The sequence below is a fragment of the Oryctolagus cuniculus genome, chromosome 8 (genome assembly GCF_964237555.1).
Source record: "Oryctolagus cuniculus chromosome 8, mOryCun1.1, whole genome shotgun sequence".
Taxonomy (NCBI): domain Eukaryota; kingdom Metazoa; phylum Chordata; class Mammalia; order Lagomorpha; family Leporidae; genus Oryctolagus; species Oryctolagus cuniculus.
The window spans coordinates 93,761,802-93,784,256 of record NC_091439.1 but is presented as its reverse complement, the minus strand read 5'-3'; the positions used below and the strand labels follow the sequence as shown (position 1 = coordinate 93,784,256).

The following is a 22,455-nucleotide window of genomic DNA, read 5'->3' as shown; positions in this document are numbered from 1 at the left end:
ATAAAGCATACCAGAATTTTTTAAGTAATAAGGTGAAAAGAAGAACAAGAAACCAGTTCAGCAATTCCTCGTATCCATAATTTTAGTGCTATAAAGAAGTTAATTTGACATGTCATAGTACCTTATATGCGTTATTGTCCATTTTTTAAGCATGGACATATATATTAAAAATATCTCTGGAAGTGAGGTAGATAATAACTAGACAGATTAAATGACATGCCCCAATCATAAAGACCTCATGGCAAATCCCACACCCTCTGCCCCAACCATCAGCTAATTTAAAGCTTCTTCTAATAATATTATATAACTAATATATTTTATGATACTATAACTTGAGGGCTCATAGGATGTTGAAGGACATGGAACCCCACATCTTCATTTTACAGAAGAGAACAGAGTCCCAGTTAGATTCTGTGAGTTGTCCAGAGAGGCACAGATGGTATTCATTCCTTACAATTAGGTCAGCTCCTGGTTTTCACAGTCGCTCTCTTTTCAGGAAATGAGCAGGTGCAGGTTGGGTATACAGAAGCTGATGTGAAATCCCTACCCAGCTCTCATTGCTATATAACCTTGGGACATTGATTTTTACCTCTCTAAATGCGATTTTCCTCATATGTAATGTGGTGATAACTCTTTTAGCATCTCTGTTGTAAGCTTGCTGTTGTGAAATTAAGATAACTCATGTGCAGGGTACATAATCTAATGTACTGCTATATGTATTAATGTTATCCATTACTCTTATTTTCTTATTTTTGCCTCTTTTCCTGACTGGACCGCTAAATTTATAATATCTGAGAAGGCCATTGGAATTAATAAAGTCTAGAGCTCAGTGGGAAATTTTAAAGCCAGCCTGTATCCTGGGTCTCACAGATAAGTGAAATCAAATTCCATTATGACTTCAGTAGCCAGGGATTAACTATATGGGTGTACTCCATCAAAATCTCAATAAACCACACTATGAAGTTACATTTTTAGTCAGATCCTTCATCTATATTGAACGTGCTTGAGTGTTAGGTTCAGAAAATAGAATCCAGCTGACTGGAAAAGACAACTTAGCAAGATCAACACAGAGATATCACTGGAAGGCCAACAGAAATTCATATGGTAAGGAGATTAGTGGATTCTATAAACATTGCTGAGGACAGGATGGGAAGATAGTTTTCCTCTTCAAGGTTCAACAGTATCATCTTCAGGTATTTGCTTACTGCCTACTATAAATCTTTACATTCCAACACCTCCCCCCACCACCCTCTTCCCTTTGGCTCAACTCCTAGTTGAATTTGTGTTATTTTAAGATGTGCTTTAGTTTTACTGTAAATTATTTGGAAATGAAGAAACTCTTTATGACTTCAGAAAGTTAAAAATGTACTGAGAATCCCAGCAGCCAGGAAGAATAACTGTTAACACATTAGTATATTTCTATGGTTTCCATTTTTACTTGATGACCTTGTAAATATACTTTGGTACTAAAGAATTTCCTTCATTTTCTGAGGATTAGTTCATTTGAAGACACAACTTGGTTATCTCTCATGAATTTTGCTCCAGGGTTTAAGACCAGTTCTTTTTTTTATTATTATTCTGGCGTTATCTCTGCTTTTGCAATAGCACCACTTTTGTTTAATGATAAACTGTGTTGCAAGAGTTGCAACATCTCCTTTGAGTGTCCTCTTGAGAAATCCCTGCCAAAGCTGCCAAATGCATTCTTCCTCTTACTGGAATATGGCACTGAGCTATTAGCAGCTCTTATATGAACCATTCTTCAGTCTTACATATGTAATGTTCCTTAATATCAAATGTTGATTGCCTACTGCAATTCTGAAACCATGAAAAAATAATCATAACTAGTTTCAGTGATAAGTCTCAGATGCAAAAAAGTAGATGTCAAGAGAGCAAATCCAACCTTCTGAAAGCGTCCGTTTCAGCAGCAGTAGAGCAAGTAAGAAGTTTGTTACAGACATGCATTTAGTGAGGGTTATTCAGTACATATGTAAGCAGTGGAATTTTACAGGAGTGATCTTACCTACGAAGAACTGATTTGAAGTAACTTCTCTCCTCTTTCTGCGTCTTCCCATTGGTCAGGACTTTCTCTAACCAGGACAAGTTTTGGGCAACATCATAAGGCAGACAAAACCATTGTAGGTTCTTTCCTCTATCACATTTCTCTTCTTTTGGTAGCTTTTGGATTTTACACTTTTTGCCAAAGCAGTATTGTTAACATTTTAATGCTTCTAAAGGTTGCTTAAAAACTCTCTGGCAGAAATGATTCAACTTGCCAGAGTGTTCTTTTCATGTAGAGTCTCTTTGTAGTATTAAAATGAGTTATCAGTATCTTGCCTTGATCAATGATCTGAAGAGATGGAAATTAGTGGCTTAAGGGTAATATCTTTGAAGTTGATATAGAGAGGAACAGCGCAGTGTAGATTCCAAGATTCCAAATATTCTTATATCCTAGCCTTTTCATAGTTCTGATTTCCATGAAATATTCTGAGAGACTTACATCTCTCTTTACTTAAACTTCTTCAAGCTGAGTTTGGCACTTGTAATTAAAGCATTCTTTTTTTTACATTTAAAATTGTCATTAATGCATTTAGAAAGAGTCAAAAGGTAAAATACCTCTACAATAATACAATGTTAATATAAATCAGTCATGTTCTGAGGTCATTATAGTGAGCTACCATCATTTTAGAAAAGTGATTTCTGGTTCCAAATTAAAGCAACAAAAAAGATTGTCTTTAGATAACATTATTTGAGGACAGTGCATTTTCAGATACACTCTGATGTTTGAATTCACTTTACAACAGAATTATATATTAGCCTTTTAATTACATCTTCCTTAAAAAGCTGGCAGGTTTCATTTTCTTGGGGAGATATTTTCTTTAAATTTTTTAAATATTTATTTGAAGGTCAGAGTCATACAGAAAGAGGAGAGGCAGAGACATCTTTCATCTGCTGGTTCACTCCCCCACTGGCTGTGCTGATCAGAAGCTAGGAGCCAGGAGCTTCCTCCAGGTCTCCCATGCGGGTGCAGGGGCACAAGGACTTGGGCCATCTACTGCTTTCCCAGGGCATAGCAGAGAGCTGGATCAGAAGTGGAACAGCCGAGACTCAAACCAACACCCAAATGTGATGCCAGCACTGCAGGCGGCGGCTTTATCTGCTACTCCACAGCACTGGCCCCCGGAGAAATGGTATCTTGTTAAATTCCACAGGTTAGGTTTTCTTGATTACTATTAGAGATATTGCCATTACTGCTTTTTCATCTTTCCAAAAAGACATGGGCAAACTTGCTAAAGTTGAGGTCTTTAAAGGCATGCAACAGGAAGATCCCCACAATGACTGTAAAGAAGCCACTCGGAGTACCAATGACACCAGCAGTAGGCATATCTTGCCATTCCTTAAAAAGAATAGCCGAACATGTTAAGATGGAGTTTGTAAAGAATACATAATATATTGGAGTTACGATTGCAGTAATGATATGTCCAGGGCCTTGTTTAGATAATAAATCTGTGTGCTCACATAGACAATCAGGCTCTCCAGAAAGATCCAGGTCAGAGGAAGCCACAGCATGACCTTTCCTGCAAACAGCTCTTTGATAGCAGTGCCCAGGCCCTTCACACAGGACACTGAAAATGCTCAGTGATGGAACAGATTGTTATGTGCACCAGAAGGTTTGCCCATGGCGAGGGCCTACCACGAAGATGACTGTCAAGGACCCAATGACCACAAGTGTGGCCAAGACCATAAAACCTGAATCATCTAGTTTCTGAGACATTTCATTTAAGGTCTCAATCTCCTCTTCATTTGGAGCATGAAAGGCCATTTACTGTAGATCTCAAAGCACTTCGCAAACATCCAATGTTCCCATGAAGATTAAGTCTTTCATTTAGAAAGTATGAAGAAAGAATGGCACTTACGAGGGTGCTGAGAGCTCCTAGCAGAGTCACTAGCATGGCTGGTGCAAATGCATAAGCAGCAAAGTTGGCCACCTCCTCTGCTCCCCTTGACTGTGGTCCCACCTACCACAACCATGGCTCTCTCTTATCAGTGCAATTCACAGGAATTTCTTAAGTGACAAACAAAATGAGCCAGGAACATAGAAAATATGACTTTTACATTGGCCTGAGATTGGCTATGAACTCCAGTATTTTTGCTGGAGAAGTTTCATTTTTTTTAAACTTTTATTTAGTAAATATAAATTTCCAAACTACAGTTTATGGATTACATTGGCTCCCCGCCCCCGTAACTTCCCTCCCACCCGCAACCCTCCCATCTCCCACTCCATCTCCCATTCCATTCACAACAGGATTCATTTTCAATTATCTTTATATACAGAAGATCGATTTAGTATATATTAAGTAAAGATTTCATCAGTTTGCACCCACACAGAACATAAAGTGTAAAATACTGTTTCAGTACTAGTTATAGCATTAATTCACATTGAACAAAACATTAAGGACAGAGATCCTACATGAGGAGTAAGTACATAGTGACTCCTATTGTTGACTTAACAACAGGGCACTCTTGTTTATGGCGTCAGTAATCACCCTAGGCTCTAATCATGAGTTGCCAAGGCTATGGAAGCCTTTTGAGTTCACCAACTCCAATCTTATTTAGACAAGGTCATAGTCAAAGTGGAAATTCTCTCCTCACTTCAGAGAAAGCTACCTCCTTCTTTGATGGCCCATTCTGTCCACTGGGATCTCACTCACAGAGATCTTTCATTTAGTTTTTTTTTTTTTTTTTTTTTTTTTTTTTTTTTTCTGTCAGAGTGTCTTGGCTTTCCATGCCTAAAATACTCTCATTGGCTCTTCAGCCAGATCCGAATGCCTTAAGGGCTGATTCTGAGACAGAGTGCTGTTTAGGACATCTGCCAGTCTATGAGTCTGCTGTGGATCTCACTTCCCATGTTGGATCATTCTCTCCCTTTTTGATTCTATCAGTTAGTATTAGCAGACACTAGTCTTGTTTATGTGATCCCTTTGACTCTTAGACCTATCGTTATGATCAACTGTGAACTGAAATTGATCACTTGGACTAGTGAGATGGCATTGGTACATGCCACCTTGGTGGGATTGAATTGGAATCCCCTGGCACATTTCTAACTCCACCATTTGGGGCAAGTCCGATTGAGCATGTCCCAAACTGTACATCTCCCTCTCTTATTCCCACTGTTATATTTAACTGGGATCACTTTTCAGTTAAATTTAAACACCTAAGGATAATTGTGTGTGAATTGGAGAGTTCAAACAATAGTACTAAGTAGAACAAAAAAATACTAAAAGGGATAGAGTATTACATTGTACATCAACAGTCAGGACAAGGGCTGATCAAGTCACTGTTTCTCATAGTGTCCATTTCACTTCAACAGATTTCCTTTTTGGTGCTCGGTTAGTTGTCACCAATCAGGGAGAACATATGATATTTGTCCCTCTGGGACTGGCTTATTTCACTCAGCATGATGTTTTCCAGATTCCTCCATTTTTGCAAATGACCAGATTTTTTTTTTACTGCTGTATAGTATTCTGTAGAGTACATGTCCCGTAATTTCTTTATCCAGTCTACTGTTGATGGGCATTTGGGATTTGGGTTAATTCCAGGTCTTAGCTATTGTGAATTGAGCTGCAATAAACATTAAGGAGAAGTTTCATTTTGGAAAAAAAAAAAGAACTTCTGCAACTTACCAGAAAAGGCTCCATAAGAGCAGGCCAAGGTGGCCGTGCGTATTGTAACTGAAGCATTCTTATCCAGCTTTGAATGATCTCCCTGCTAATTCTGTCACTAGATCTCTAAAATGTGTTACTGTGTGATTGCTTCCCTATTTAAAACCCTTCAGGCCAATTCCTGTGCTTACAGTTCATGAATTCATCTTAGCCACCTCTGAAAGGAACTCTATGCCTAGTGTATTTTTTTTTAAAGGTTTACTTATTTATTTGAAAGGCAGCATTACTGAGAGAGAAAAAGAGAGGGAGAGTCCTTTTACCTGCTGGGTCACTCCCCAAATGGTCCAATGACAGGGGCTGGGCCAGCTGAAGCCAGGAGCTTCTTCTGGGTCTCCCACATGGGTGCAGAGTTGCCAAGGATTTGGGCCATCTTCTTCTGCTTTCCCAGGTACATTAGCAAGGAGCTGGATTGGAAGTGGAGCAGCTGGGTCTCGAACCAGTTCTTATATGGGATGCTGGCACTGCAGGCAGCACAACTTAACTTGCTGCTCCACAGTGCCTGCTTCTGTCTTGTTTATGAAAATGTAATACTATTGTACATGTAGTTCACTGAACGCACTCTGCTGCTGGGCCTTCCGTAGTCTTTGTGCTCTGCTTCCTTTTCCCTTACACTATTTTATGGATTGGATCTTCCCCATTCTTCAATAGAAGGAGTCTTTCATTTATTCACAGATCACATATTTAATTCATACCATTTTGGGCTGGGTAATAGGACAGCTGTTGATACTACTGTGGCAAAAAGACCTCCATAGTTCTCCTTGTGGGCCTTCTAATCTAGTTAGGAAGACAATAGTTTTATAATAAGCAGCCCATCCTAAGACTTTTTTTTTTAATTATCCTTTTGTGCACACCAATTATCAAGAAGAATCAACTGTGATTGTGCCGTATTCATTAAGTGACCCTATAGTCAATAAACAACACTTCTAGCTTAATCACAAAGGTACAAAGTAGAACGGCAGTGGGGGAAGAAAAGAGAAATAAAAACACAGTTAAGAGCATTTAGGACAAAAAGAAATAACACTTAAACAGTGTATAAAGGTTAAATAAATCACCTTTTTGTCTACAAATAAAGATTTCTTTATCATTTTTCTCTACTTTCTCCTTATGTTTCCTTCATGATGTGTTAACTACCATGTGTACAATGTTTAAGGATATCATTTTTTCCAAGGTGTGTGGTTATTTAAAGAGGAAAATGTTGTTATTTTATATATGTGGAATTCTTACTATGAGGATTGCTAATTTGTAGAATGGCCTGAGAAATAGAGTTATTTTCACACATTTTTGTTTTTAATTTTTTGAACAGATTTTCCTTTTTTTTCAATAAAAGAGTTTATTTATTTAAGAGGTAGAGTTACAGACAGAGACAGGGAGAGATAGAAAGGTCTTCCATCTGCTGGTTCACTCCCCAAATGACCGCAAGAGCTGGTGCTGGGCCAGTCCGAAGCAGGAGCCAGGAGCTTCTTCCAGGTCTCCCACGTGGGTGCAGGGGCCAAGCACTTGGTCTCCTACTGCTTTCCCAGGCCATAGCAGAGAGCTTCATGGGAAGGGGAGCAGCTTGAAAAGGAACTGGTGTCCATAGGGGATGCTGATGCTACAGGTAGAATCTTAGCCCACTATGCTACAGTGCTGGCCACAGGTTTTGGTTTTAATTATTACCTCTTGTTTTGGATTATTCTTAAATTTACTCTAAGTTTGTCAAATTCCAACAAAGTCTATTGGCTTTAAAATAAAATTCTCACTGAACTAGCAAAAAGAAAAAAAAAAACAGGACTGTTCAGACATGTAATAGTAATATTTCTATTCCTATACTACAGCTCCTGTGGTCCAAATAGTCTTTTTGCTTAGCAATCTTGATTGGCCAGATTAATCAAAGTGGTTTTTCCAAACTTTATTTTTGCAGGGGAGTTGGCGGGGGGAGAGTTGAGGGATCAATACCATTGTAAATAGTCAATGGATTCGTATACCTACTAATAAGAAATGAAGAGACAATATCTGCTGTATGTTATGTTAAACACATTAGACTTTTCTTTAAATTTTTGCAGTAATACAAATGCATTAATTCTTTTTTTTTAGATTATAACATTGAGCTTAGAGAATTTTCTAGTGAGTCCATTTAAAATTAAGCATTTTGATACTAAACCCATTCCTAAACCAGTACTTAGCTGTCAGTAAAACAACAATGACTGTAACTGGAATATATTTTCCATGCAATGTAATTAGATACCCTATGACTAAAGAAGTGTGGATTAATTTAAAAGAATTAAGAGTAGCTGGGATAAATGATGTTTTGATAGTAAAAGGGAAGTTATGTACCTTAAAATTTGGAATCTATGAAAGTAATGGTCACTATTTACTTCTCATAAAAATGCTCTTTATAGTTATAGTTTCACTATAAGTAACTATCTTTGGTATGAAAGTATTCAGAGAAATTAAAGCATGGTAACAGAAAAATCAAATCATTTGCAAGATGAAGATGAATCAATGCTGAAATCTTTTCATGTGATAGGAATAAAACTACATTGTATTGATAGCAAATTGAAACCTTTATTTTTACTTGCAGTAATCTTTCTGTCTGACATTCTCTTTCTTAAAAAATGTTTTAAAATACATGAAAATATACATATCAGGGCATCAGCAGTTGGCCTAGGGGTTGGGATGCCCTTACCCCACATTGAAGCGCCTGGATTTGATACCTGGCTGCAGCTCCTGACTTCAGCTTCCTGCAGACCCTATCAGGCCGTGGTGCTGGTTCAAGTAATTGGGTTCCTGCCAGCTACATGGCTGGCCTGGATTGAGTTCCCAGCTCCTGGCTTTGTGTGGCCCAGTCTCATTCATTGCAGTCATTTTGAGGGGTGGTGGTGGTGAAGTAGCAGACAGGATCTATCTCTCTCTCTCTCTCTCTCTCTCTCTGTCTGTCTCATAAATAAACATAAAATATACATGTAAGGATATTATGTGAGGATATTGAGGTTTCTGGAAAAGTTATGTAGCTTTGTGATAATGCTAGTCTTGTGTATCACTTTGCTTTTGGACTGGGAAGAATAAAACATATCTCTCAGAACCAAAATTTCAAAAAAACTGATTACATATACAGAGTTTCTGAGCTACCCTAATCTGTTTCATTTCATATGTGTATTTCATATTGACCTGAGAAAGAACAGCCACTAATTTATTACTTAGACTTTCCATAAATACAGGTTTGTTTGTTCTATACATTTAGGTTAATTAGACCTACAGCAGTGAGTCTCAAAATTGTCTCTGTTGTCTGTTACACAGTGATTGCCTATGTAACGTATACTATATAAAGCATGATAAAATAGTTTGCTTCACTGCTACTTGATTGTGAGGAGTCACACATCTACATATTTGGTGAGGCAACATGTTTTTCTATTTTACTTCTTTCAGAATTGAACTATAAGCAGCCTTGCTCATTTATGCACTTCCTTTTCTCATTTATCAATACTTCAAATGATATGTAAGACAGGCACAGTTTAAAGGGATCTGTGCTTTACCCAAATAGTGTTGACAGGGTTTTCAGTCTTCCTTTCATTACAAGCACGTGGCTTGCCCTGGACTTGCTGGTGCCTTACCTCACATCCTCTCTGCCTTTCTTTATTCTACTTCCACCAAACGTTGGTCTAGAAAGTTGGAGTGGACAGGGTTAACCTGATAGCATCTTACTTCAGCTGCACTGCGTATCTTTCATTTTATGCCTTATGGCTTCTCTGCACCTCATCATGGGATACCTGCAAAAAACCTTTATTCATCTGATGTATGTCAAAGTTGGAAGGATAAGGGAGATATTATCTGTGTGACAAGCCTAGACAATGCAACAGGAATTGGTAGATAATGTACTATTTTGCTTTCATAGGCAGAGAATTTAAAGGTTCTTAATGATTCATCTGAATGGAACATCCTGGAGGGTAAATTATATCCTTAAATAAAATATTTGTATGGAAGCACTGTTTCAGTTTCTGGTTCTGGGAAAATCCAGGCTAGGAGCTTTGGTGACTCCAGTAATATCTTTCTAAGAGACCTCAAGATGGGTCTATGGAACTGATAATCAACTGTTCACACAGTGATCAGACTCCAATGTAGTGGTCAGGTGGTACTAACTCAGCATATAGTAGCAACAGTGCAACTAACACTTGAAGTGATGATGGATTGCAGAGAGGCAGAGGAGATAGTGAGTTTTGGGCTTATGCATTAGCGGTAGCATTGAGTAATATGGCAAGGATAATTGTGGAATTGGTGGTTTCTTCTGCTTTAGAAACCTTGGAGAAGAAATTGGCAGCCTCAGAATTGCCACTTGCCAATTCAGGACATACAGTGAAGGACAGTTAGCCTCCATGGCAAAACTGACAGCTGGCTATAGTCTTTGTGCTCATTGTGTGATCATGTACTTATCTGAGGGTTATGAGTAGGTCTCCTGTCCATTGTGACAGTGTGGTCCTTGGAGGACCTGAATTTCTTGGCATTTTGCTGGATATCAATGAGCTACATAAAACTATATTATTGGCACAGGATACCATGTGCTCTGATGTTCCAGTGAGAAAATTGTTGCCAGAGGATGAGGATTAAACCTCGGGAAGTTTCAGAGAACTTTCATACAAGTAAAGTTATCAAGAGTCCTGTATAAAAGATAGTGCTTGGTAACTTCTTTGAAATTTGGAGACAGCATGTAATAACACAGGATACTCATCTTACTTATTTATTAGCGATTTAAAATTCATCCGGGTTTGCATGGTGCTCAGAGATGACTTTGGAAAGAAATCGGTTTGCTAGCACCATTGGCAGAGCTATCATGAAGTGGTCTAGGTGTTGAAATGATAATTGATATACTATGCTATGCAGTACCCTCCTCAGTAACTAAAACATACAAACATGGGAACAAGAGATTGCAGAAATGATGGTCCCTTCTCAACACTAACCAAGTGATCTTTGGGAATTGTATTTCCTATCTTTTGGAAACATTTCCCTGGATGGAAGGGCATAGTAAGCATTCTAATGATCCAAAGCCCCACTGACATCTCATCATTTTCACTCCCAGTGCTGCTGAACAATTAGACAAAGGAGTCATTGGTGGAAATGATTATGATTACCTATGACAGAGAAGAAGGAACACATCTGGAATCCAAAAGAATATTTTGGTGCCTATATACCTAGTCATCATTATTGATTGGTAATTGTAGCTATTAATAAACCATACTTCATTGGATTTAGAGTCCCATTGCAAATGTTTAACTTTACCCTTAGGGGTAAGTCCAAGGGAAAGTGTGCCAAAGTGTACATCTCCTCCGTCTCTTATTCCCACTCTTATTTTTAACAGGGATCAGTTTTCAGTTGAATTTAAACACCTAAGAATAATTCTGTGTTAAGTAAAGAGTTCAACCAATGGTATTAAGTAGAAAAAGAAAATAGTAAAAAGAATAAAATAGTAAGCTGTTCCTTGACAATCAATCAGGACAAGGGCTGATCAAGTCGTTGCTCCTCATTGTGTCTGTTTCACTTCTACAGGTTTCCTTTTTGGTACTCAATTATTTGTAACAAATCAGGGAGAACATATGATGTTTGTCCTATTGGTACTGGCTTATTTCACACAGCATGTTTCTCCATTTCGTTGCAAATGACTGGATTTCATTTTTTAAACTGTAACTTTTATTTAATAAATATAAATTTCCAAAGTACAGCTTTTGGATTACAGTGGCTTTTTCCCCGCCATAACTTCTCTCCCACCCACAACCCTCCCATCTCCTGCTCCCTCTCCCCTTCCATTCACGTCAGGATTCATTTTTTTTTTTTTTTTTTTTTTTGACAAGCAGAGTGGACAGTGAAAAGAGAGAGACAGAGAGAAAGGTCTTCCTTTGCTGTTGGTTCACCCTTCAATGGCTGCTGCAGCCGGCGCACCGCGCTGATCCGAAGCCAGGAGCCAGGTGCTTCTCCTGATCTCCCATGCGGGTGCAGGGCCCAAGGACTTGGGCCATCCTCCACTGCACTCCCGGGCCACAGCAGAGAGCTGGCCTGGAAGAGGGGCAACTGGGACAGAATCCAGCACCCCAACCAGGACTAGAACCCGGTGTGTGGGTGCCACAGGCAGAGGATTAACCTATTGAGCCACGGCACTGGCCTCAAGATTCATTTTCAATTATCTTTATATACAGAAGATCGGTTTAGTATATATTAAGTAAAGATTTCAACAGTTTGCACCCACACAGAAACACAAAGTGTAAAGTACTATTTCAGTATTAGTTGTAGCATTAATTCACATTGTACAACATGTTAAGGACAGAGATCCTACATGAGGAGTAAGTACATAGTGACACCTGTTGTTAACAATTTGACACTCTTGTTTATGGCATCAGTAATCACCTTAGGCTCTTATAGTTGCCGAGGCTATGGAAGCCTTTTGAGTTCACCAACTCCAATCTTACTTAGACAAGGTCATAGTCAAAGTGGAAGTTTTCTCCTCGCTTCAGAGAAAGCTACCTCCTTTTTTGATGGCCTGTTTTTTCCACTGGGATCTCACTCACAGAGATCTTTCATTTAGTTTTTTTTTTTTTTTTTCTGCCAGAGTGTTTTGGCTTTCCATGCCTAAAATACTCTCATCATTGGCTCTTTAGCCAGATCCGAATGCCTTAAGGGCTGATTCTGATTCTGAGACCAGAGTGCTGTTTAGGACATCTGCCATTCTATGAGTCTGCTGTGCATTCCACTTCCCATGTTGGATCGTTCTCTCCCTTTTTGATTCTATCAGTTAGTATTAGCAGACACTAGTCTTGTTTACGTGATCCCTTTGACTCTTAGACCTATCGTTATGATCAACTGTGAACTGAAATTGATCACTTGGACTAGTGAGATGGCATTGGTTCATGCCACCTTGGTGGGATTGAATTGGAATCCCCTGGCACATTTCTAACTCCACCATTTGGGGCAAGTCAGCTTGAGCATGTCCCAAACTGTACATCTCCCTCTCTTATTCCCACTCTTACATTTAACAGGGATCACTTTTCAGTTAAATTTAAACACCTAAGAATAATTGTGTGTGAATTGAAGAGTTCAAACAATAGTACTAAGTAGAACAAAAAAAATACTAAAAGGGATAATGTATTAAGTTGTTCATCAACGGTCAGGACAAGGGCTGATCAAGTCACTGTTTCTCATAGTGTCCCTTTCACTTCAACAGGTTTCCTTTTTGGTGCTCGGTTAGTTGTCACTGATCAGGGAGAACATATGATATTTGTCCCTCTGGGACTGGCTTATTTCACTCAGCATGATGTTTTCCAGATTCCTCCATTTTGCTGCAAATGACCGGATTTCGTTGTTTTTTACTGCTGTATAATATTCTATAGAATACGCTGGATTCTCTCCCGGTTGCTCCTCTTCCAGTCCAGCTCTCTACTGTAGCCCGGGAAGGCAGTGGAGGATGGCCCAAGTGCTTGGGCCCTGCACCTACATGGGAGACCAGGAGGAAGCACCTGGCTCCTGGCCCTAGCAGCCATTTAGGGGGTGAACCAACGGAAGGAAGACCTTTCTCTCTCTCTCTCTTTCTCTCTCTTTCTCTCTCTCTAACTCTCTGTCTCTCTCTCTCTCACACTATCTAACTCTGCCTGGCCAAAAAAAAAAAAAAAAAAAAAAAAAGGATAGCCTTTGGTAGAGCTTCACTAATGGGGACTATAGCTTGTTTCTGTGTGATGTGTTGGATTTGATCTCAGTCACAGGTGGATCTGAGTGGCATTAATTAATATACTGTATTGGACTCCTGGGCTCTGCTACCTAGGATCTCAGCCCATCCTTTTACTGTAGTGACTGCAGTGGCAGTACACTAATTAGAAGTACAACTTAATAGTGTTCTGCCTCAGCTGCACTGTACAAAGATACTTCAGAAAGTCCGTGGAAAGTGGAATTAATAGATGCGTTTATTTTGGTACAGAATGTTGACATCTGTGCATACTATCTATCTTGCTTTCTGTCATGGTAGTTCTCTATGAACCTTTGTAGAATATTAGTAGCACTATTTCTATATGGCTGGGACGTATGAGAGTTATTATCATAGGAACAATAATGGCCAATAGGGTGGAATTAGGTAAATATTTCTTAAAAAATTATCACTCAAATGAACGATTTTGGGATACATTTCATGTAGCTCTTTTGAGGTAACCTAGCATGACTGAGTCTCAGAGATGACCACTTGATAACAAACCATAGAATTGTCCCTCTCCCCTTCTCTGAATTACTCCTCCCAGTCTACTCTTTGCCCTAGGATTACTCTATGGAATTAACCACTTAGAAGGTGCTTGTCATTCAGGTTCTGCTTTTTTAGTGGATGATGCAGGCTAATATCAGCCTCTTGAAGTTAAGGATGACCATGTCACCTCCTTGGTGTGTTTGGAAGTACTAGTGGTCCTTCATGCCATTAATTATCCCTGATTTCTTCCTTGGTGGTAGTGATTGTATTAGCTTGTGTGGATATGCAGCAGACTCAAAACTCATGAGGAAACAAGAATGATATCTGTTCTTTCAGCTAATTATGCCAAAGATGTCTGAGGGTTTGTTTGGAAAGCAAAATATATTCCATTCTGGCTAATACAGATGAGATGACCACTAGTGAAATAGTGCAATATATTGATGGACTATAATAGCACCAATAATCCTCTCCTCACCCTAAACTCTCCTTGAAGAAAGAAAGGTATAAATTTTGCTTTAAAAATTTGCCACTCATGAATTATTAAGAACGTGATGAAAAGGCAAAAAGAATATAATTACAACCCATGCACATGAAAGTACAACTGATGCACTCCTGATTCAACTCTTCCTTCTCTAAGTAGGATCCACATTTTTCTGTGCTTTTTCTTTTTACTCCAATGAATCTCTTAATATTGTTATTCTAAAGAAGAGATTCATTAAATAATATTTAATATTGTTTTTCATGTTTTATACTTCATTTAAATGCTATCAGCACAGTTACTTTTTTGTGGTCTGTATTTTCTTGCCTGGGAACAATGTTTTTGAGACTTACTTAGGGTGATGCTGGTAACTCTGCTCTCTTCATTTTTATGGCTTTGTAAGGTTAAATTGCACAGATGTGCCACATTTTATTTATTCACTCTCCTGTTGACAGACATTTAGGTTGTTTACAGAATTCAGCTAAGGTCTGAGCTGTTCTTTCCTTCCCTTCCTGCTCCCTAGAGAAAGTAAAGAGCTCTGAGGTTTATGCACATTAATGGATTAAATTGTTTACCTTTGTGAGAGCCACTTCCATGAGCTGTTGGGGCAGAGGCCACATCATGGTTCCAGTCTCACTGAGCAGGAGAAATGGAAGAGTGAAAGGTCTGGTGGAACTGTTGAAAATTTCTTTATGTATTTTTTATTTTTTACTTTGAGATTAACAATGTTGATTATAAAATGAACTGAAAGATGTCATTGTAAAAATTTTAAGAAAGAATTAGAAAGAAAGGAAGAAAGAGGGTAGGGTGGGAAGTATCACTATGCTCCTAAATCTGTATATATGAAACACATGAAATTTGTTCACTTATATAAATAAAGATTATAAAAAAGATTTAACTATTTTTAACACTTTGCCATGTTCACTTCATATATAGACATTATATGCATACATATATAAACTACTTTTTCTTAAAAAAAGGTATATTAGTATCAGAAAATATGGAATTCATGGTAATGTTCATAAAATGAGGAAAGAAGGATATATTGCCATGTACATGGTGAAAGTTTCTTCAGTTAAGTGTCTTGTGGGATTTGAAAATGGATACGTGTTTAAGAGGATCTTGGCCAGAAATCAGGGGAGCTTCCTTTTTTACTTGTTGTTTTCGTAAGGCACACTCTATATTTTAAGTAAGTTCAAAAGTCTAAGATCCAAGTGTCTGTCAGGTGGGTTTGTAACAATGCTTTTATTTTCCATTCAGGATAGAATTACATTATTATCCACTATTATACATTATACATTATTGTATTATACACAATACATTATTTCTCACGTTGTGCTCTCGGTGCTCAGTCATAAGCTCTTTTTGAACTGTTTCAATGATTTGGGTGTAGATGGGCATTCCTATCTCCGTCCCCTTCGTAGAAAGAAAGAACAGAAAGGCCAGTATTGTGGCGCAGTGGGTTAATACCCTGGCTGGAAGCATTGGCATCCCATACGGGTGCCAGTTTGAGACCTGGCTGCTTCATTTCCATCCAGCTGTTTTCTATGGCCTGGGAAAGCAGTAGAAGATGGCCCAAGTCCTTGATTTTTTTTTTTTTTTTTTTGGCAAGCAGAGTGGACAGTGAGAGAGAGAGACAGAGAGAAAGGTCTTACCTCTGTTGGCTCACTCCCCAAATGGCCGCAATGGCTGGGGCTACGCTGATCCGAAGCCAGGAGCCAGGTGCTTCTTCCTGATATCCCATGTGGGTGCAGGGTCCCAAGCACTTGGGCCATCCTCCACTGCTATCCCAGGCTACAGCAGAGAGCTGGACTGGAAGAGGAGCAACTGGGACTAGAACCCAGCGCCCATATGGGATGCCAGCACCGCAAGCGGAGGATTAACCTAGTGTGCCACGGCGCCAGCCCCAGGAATAGATCTTAATGTTTAGTTTTAATATAGATCTTTGATTTCCCTGTGGTACCATATTGAACCCTGAAAAGAAACTAAACACCTTCCTGTTTCTTTAGGAATTATTCATAGTTATTTTTATGTAACCTCATTCCATTTTCCTGGAATCTGTACAATTAAAATATGAGGATTAATTATAGAATCTCATCTTCTGTTACAATCATAAAATGGTTTCTAAAGGTAGTATTGAAAAGAAGATGCATTGAGTATAATTTGTTATTTGTGAGTATAGATCATAGATACTGTTAGGGAATCTCTTACTTGAATTGAAATGTTGCCATTCTAAAATGTTTGTATGGGGTCAGCATTATGGTGGAGTGGGTCAAATACCACATGTGATGCTGGAATCCTGTATGGGTCCAAAGTCTTGGTTGCTCTATTACTGATTCAGCTCCCTGCTAATGCACCTGAGAAAGCAGAGGAAGATGGCCAAGTACTTGCACCCCTGCCACTCATGTGGGAAACAGATGGATTTCCTGATTCCTGGCTTCAGCCTGGCCCAGCCCCACCTATTGGGACCATTTGGGGAGTGAACCAGTGGATGAAAAATCTCTCTCTGTGTCTCTCTCTTTCTAACTCTGCCTTTCAAATAAATAAATGAATCTCAAAATAAAATATCCACATACCCAGATGTTAGTAGAGATGGCTTGAATAGAGATCCTTGCTTTCCTGTAAGAAAAGAATTTCAGGAGTGAGGCAGAGAGTAGTGGTAAGCAAGGCAGCAAAGTTTACTGAAGACAATAGGCCTGGGAGGCCAGCTGAGCATCTCTGCAAAGTACTGAGAATGCAGTCTACATTCAGACTGGGGTTTATAAGCATTTAGGGTCAATTTCTTTGAGACATTTCTCCTTTTCTCTCCTCCCTCTTCTGGAAAAGGGAATCTTGGTTATGAAATTCATGGAGTTTTTCCCAATGTTTTACTACCCAGTGTCATCAGACTGACTAGTCCTTGGCACCTGGCCAGGAAGATCCTTGGGGGGCTTCTCTGGGGTGCAGGAAGAGGCTGGGACCACCTATTGGGTATGGGCAGGACTGTGCTGTGTAGAATGCTGAGCTTTCCCAGAGCTGCTGGGTTCTTTTCCCACAGGTACTTTTTGTTTTTTCCCTTTGGCCCCTTTCCCACACACAAGCTAACATCCACCTTCCTACTTCACATAACTTGAAGAACCATTCATGGCAGGAAGATAAAGTAATAAAATCATTGACTGACTACATTTAGGGAAAATATGAGAACCCCTTTTCAATCTTAAACTAAAGCCTCAAGGAATTTTTGAGACCTCTGAAGATCTGGTACAATACGAAAACTGTGACATAACATAGCACAAGCACTAAAATAAGACCAGAATGGTAATATTTAGTCTTTGTGTAATCAGAGGAGATTGTCCCCTGTTACAATTTCTGTCTTGATCGCTTGTGTTCTTTTTAATAAACTGTTGTAATATTAGTGACTGTTATGGGCACTAATGCATTCTGCTTAGAACAAGAGCTGAATTGACTGCCCAGGGAATCTAAATACTACCAGATATTTCATGGAAAAACATACCAAAAAGAAGGTGAAAAATGACTTCCTGGTATTATATTTCTCTGAGATTTTCTGGGCCAAATTCAAGTAGGAAATACTAACTGGGTTATAATGATTCTCTCAGTAAGGCTGCCTCCAGCCATCAGTTCCATCATTGTGTTAACTCTTGGTAGCAAAATCATCAGCTTCTCTCCATTGCCAATTGTATTTATCTCAGCTGACTGAGGTTTTCTTGCTTTTGCTTTTTGGTTTTCCAGTCTGTCTAAAGAGAGAAATGTGGGTGGAAAGCAAGATGGTTAATGGGCCAGCGCCGCGGCTCAATAGGCTAATCCTCCGCCTTGCGGCGCCAGCACACCGGGTTCTAGTCCCAGTTGGGGCACCGGATTCTGTCCCGGTTGCTCCTCTTCCAGGCCAGCTCTCTGCTGTGGCCAGGGAGTGCAGTGGAGGATGGCCAAGGTCCTTGGGCCCTGCACCCCATGGGAGACCAGGAGAAGCACCTGGCTCCTGACTTAGGATCAGCGTGGTGCACCGGCCGCAGCGGCCATTGGAGGGTGAACCAATGGCAAAGGAAGACCTTTCTGCCTGTCTCTCTCTCTCACTGTCCACTCTGCCTGTCAAATACAAACAAAAACCACCACCACCAACAACAACAAAAAAAACCCAAAAAGATGGTTAATGATATGCCACTCTTTTGACAAATCAAAATTGATTTTTTGTGACCTTTTATTGTACTGTGTAGAGGAGACAGTTCTGGTTTTTGCAGAAGCTGCTATTCCACTCCCCACTCATTTTGCAGTAATTATTTGGTTCAAGTGAGATTGGTCCCATGTCCAGTAAACTCTGTCTGTAAATAGGCTACCACCACTAGTAATCCTGCCTCTATCATGGATTAAAATAATCTCTTGCGCACGATGACTGTTTCAGGACCAGGTATGTGACCTACATGGAACTGATCGGAAGAAGGACCCTGGAGTCTTGGTCCTAAGAGAGAGTTTATGGATGACAGACCTGGTGTATTTCAGCCTTTGTTACAGGTCCAAGAAAATGACAAAATGGGTTTCAGACCCTAGTTAAAAAACATGTTTAGTATTTTTAATTATTTGTAGTAGTAAATTTATTTTGTTTAAACCAATTTGAATTGAGTATTTGGTTAGTTTCAGCCAAAAGTATCATTCCTAATAAAATAACTGCCGTTGAGAGTCCTAGACAGTATTAAAAATATCACTTGCATATATTGTTTAATCTACTTTTTCCAGATTATTGTCTTTATGTGATTCTCTCTATGCTTTATCAGAATTTCTCCAGCATTTACATCCATCCTTCCTCATAGATTAATTCTCAGTTCCTCAGCTATGTTTATCTCAATAGTTTTGTACATGGTCAAATATCTTCCATGAAAATCAGAACAGAACACAACTTCAGCCAACCTCTGATTGTTCACTATTTATCCCCATCTCTCTTTTTCTCTGGAAGTTATGTTTCTCCTAGAGAATGTCTACACTTGGCCGTACCCATTTCTTTACTTCTTACTCTCTCATATCCAATGATTTCCTTGTATCTAACATTTTCATTGCTCATGTTATGTGATACTATAGGAACAGTTGACTCTCACTCTACCTCATTTTGCTCAAATACATTTCTCACCTGATTGTCATTTTACTATAATTCCTATGTTCATCTCATTGTTAGAATAGATTCTTTTCTGATTCCTGTGCAGGCTTATCCTCCCTGATCATGTCATCAGATTTTATAATTACTAAAACTTCAGTCATAGCCCTCTGTCTTCTAACTCTAGATTGTGCTCCTCTGTGGCTTCACTGATACCCAGTGGTTGTTCTCCAATGATGCTTTCCATTTTTCTAATGCGTAAGTGTTAAAGTCAAACCAGGCATGGATTTGAGTCTTTGCTCTACACTTTTAGTCTTTTTTAAACCTCTTCAGCTCCAGCCATTGCTGCCATCTGGGGTGTGTGAACCATCTGATAGAAAACCTCTTTCTCTTTCTCTCTCTCTTTTTGCCTCTCCTCTCTCTGTGTAACTCTGACTTTCAAGCAAAGTAAATAAATTTTTTAAAAAATATAAAAGGTAGAAAATAGTAATACCTGTCTCATATAATTTACGTTTATGTAGAGATAACAGGAAAGTAAAGTAATTTTTTGTACTTATTTGATTTCTACTAAAAACATGTTGCTCCTTCAAAACAAAGTTCAACAACAAACTTTTAAGGTGACTGATTAAAGGGTTATAGTTGTGTGGATGGGCATTTGACTCAGATTGAGATGCCAACTGGGAAAACCACATCCTATCTCCGAGTGCCTGAGTGAAGTCCTGGATCTGCTTCTGTCATAGCTTTCTGCTAATGTGTACTCAAGGAAGAAGCAGGTGACGGCTCAAGTGCTTTGGTCCCTGCCACACTCATGGGAGGCCCTGATTGTGTTCCTGATCCAGCCATGGCTACTATGGGCATTTGGGAAGTGGGTTAGCAGATGGAAGGAAAATTTCTCACTGTCTCTATATCACTACCTTTTAAATAACTAAAAATAAATAAACAATTTTGAAGTATATAGCGAAGGAGATTTCAATAGAATTAATATATGAGAAAATATTTATTCAGAAATGAATAATTTAATTCTGACATTTTTATAGTAAGAGTAGGAGGTATAGAGTACTTTATCATATCTATATGGTTTCAAAAATTTTTCTGAAAGAACTTATGACTCATAAAAGAGGATAGCCATGGAAATAAGACATATGAAATGCCCACATCCCATATTAGAATGCCAGTTTGAATCCTGGCTACTCTACTCCTGGTAAAACTTCTTGCTAATGTGCCTGGGAAGGCAGCAGATGATGGCCCATGCACTTGGGTCCCTGTCACCTTCCTGGGGAGATTGAAATGAAGTTTCTGGCTCCTGGCTTTTGCCTGGCCCAGTGCTGGGTGTTCTGGCATTTTAGGAGTGAACCAGTGGATGGAGAATCTCTCTCCTTCCAAATAAATAAATAAATAGGTAAATAACTATATTTATCTTTAAAAACACAAATCAAAAATCTTGGAAAAATATAGATAGGTTTATTTAGGAAACAATAGTCTCTGAATCCAGGGAGTTGAAGTTTGAAAACAAACCATCCCTAAAAAGTATGCATGGCTTTCAAGAGCAATAGCTACTGGGACCTGTCTGAGGAATATCTGGACAGAACTATTAATCTTCTCCACCAGGTCAGTTTAACTTAGGTGATAAGCTCATTGGCAATCTGGAACAGCCTTGCATATATTTTGTTGTTTATCTATTCTTCTCCTATCTATTCCCAGAAATGTCCTTTTAAAATTTAATCAGTAGCCCTTTTTTCAGTAATTTGTTTTTGGAACAAACTTTTGTATCCAGTTATGTTCTAAAGAAAATGATCTCCAATCTGCTTATCTAAATCCCATTTTTTAGGTCAATGCAATGTGTATTAATGGTGTAATGATAAATGCAAATTTATTGTTGTGGAATCTATGAATTCTGACTTGAATTTGACCATTTTAGAACACTTTCCAAAACTCATTAAAAGTCATTGTTCTTGTGTCTCCCGGGCAGAGTATGTGTTACTCTGCCCTGAATAAACTTTTTGCCTTTTTTTTCCCAGCCTGTTTGTATCCCATAGACAATTTTAAGATTCCTCTGCCCTCTTTTTTCAGCTTAATATTTTTTGAGATAACATTTTTTTAAATTACATTACAGTAAAAACCTTAATGACCCTCCTAAGTAAAGAGTTCAACAAGCAAAAAGTAAATTCTATCATGTGCAGCAAAATGGTTGGGAGTGAAAAACATCACACTGAATGAAAAAGGCCAGACACAGAATGACAAACATTGCTCTTCTTTTTAAGGCTTAATGTCTTTTGCACAGTTAGGAAGTGTCAGAATGGCAGAAAGAAAGTTTGTTAAGGGAAAATTGGAAATGTAAGGCCAGTTGAGCTAGATAAGTGAGGATACTGAGGTTTCAGCATTGCGAGCTGTTGCCTGATTGAATGAGTATAATCCTGATGGCCATAGCCACGGTATATGCCTACTGGTTTCTTATCCAAGGCAGATGTTATAAATGCCTAAAAATAAATCTTGGTGGTTTTTTCTCAACTGTCTTTCAACTAGATATAAAGAAAAGATGATAGAAGAAAGATACCACCATTCACTTCATTGAACACTCATCTATTAAAATACTAATGAGGGAACTTGTTACCTCAGCAGATCCTGGGGAGGACAGCATCCCTGTTAATTAAGTGTGGCTAAGGGGAAGACAATTCAGTCCATTTCGGTGTTAATAGAAAATGACCTTCATTTTATTTTGACTTTTTTAAGAGGAAAAAAAATGTACACTTAATAATGGCTTAATTGGAGAGCATTTATTCCTGACATTTCATGGAAGAATTATCCTATGTCTTTATAGAGAAGTTATAAATAATTGAACAGGGTCTCTAATTCATAAGCAAAATCCAGTAAATAAAGCTTTCAGAATTTTTGGCAGCTGTCCCAAATTTGGTCATCCAAATTACTGGACAGAAAGGCTTCTACTTGGAATTCTAAAAAACGTAGTAGCATTAATATACTCAGCTAGGCAGAA

At 38.7% G+C, this 22,455-nt stretch overlaps 1 pseudogene; it reads right to left on the bottom strand.

Moving 5' to 3' along the window:
- Positions 1-3,196: 3,196 nt before the first annotated feature.
- LOC100347675 (magnesium transporter NIPA2 pseudogene) lies at positions 3,197-15,784 on the bottom strand (annotated as a pseudogene).
- Positions 15,785-22,455: the final 6,671 nt, after the last annotated feature.